Genomic DNA, 362 nt, shown 5'->3' with positions numbered 1-362 from the left:
AGAGGAAGAATGATTATTCTGACATATAAAATGACTGAGAAATAACTGTCTGTTTCTCAATGTAAGTCAATGGGACTTTGGCCTTTTCGCAACCCAGTGGTACTTCCTATATGGAAAACGGAAGTAGGGGGGCTTGCTCTGTCCAGTTAGTCTATGGGTGTGACCAACTTCTGAGCGAGTGAGAATCTGATTGGCTGAATTCACAGAACACAACAGGAGAGATAGAAACCAGTTAAACTGGTTTATAACTGAGGAAGTGAAAGTCACACAGTCTTTGTTTCTGAGAGGAGAAATGGCGCAAAGTGGAGTTGATCTGCATCGAGAAAGATTGTGCTGTTCCATCTGTCTGGATCTGCTGAAGG

The sequence above is a fragment of the Oryzias melastigma genome, linkage group LG17 (assembly GCF_002922805.2).
Source record: "Oryzias melastigma strain HK-1 linkage group LG17, ASM292280v2, whole genome shotgun sequence".
Lineage (NCBI taxonomy): Eukaryota > Metazoa > Chordata > Actinopteri > Beloniformes > Adrianichthyidae > Oryzias > Oryzias melastigma.
This window is presented reverse-complemented; position numbering follows the sequence as displayed.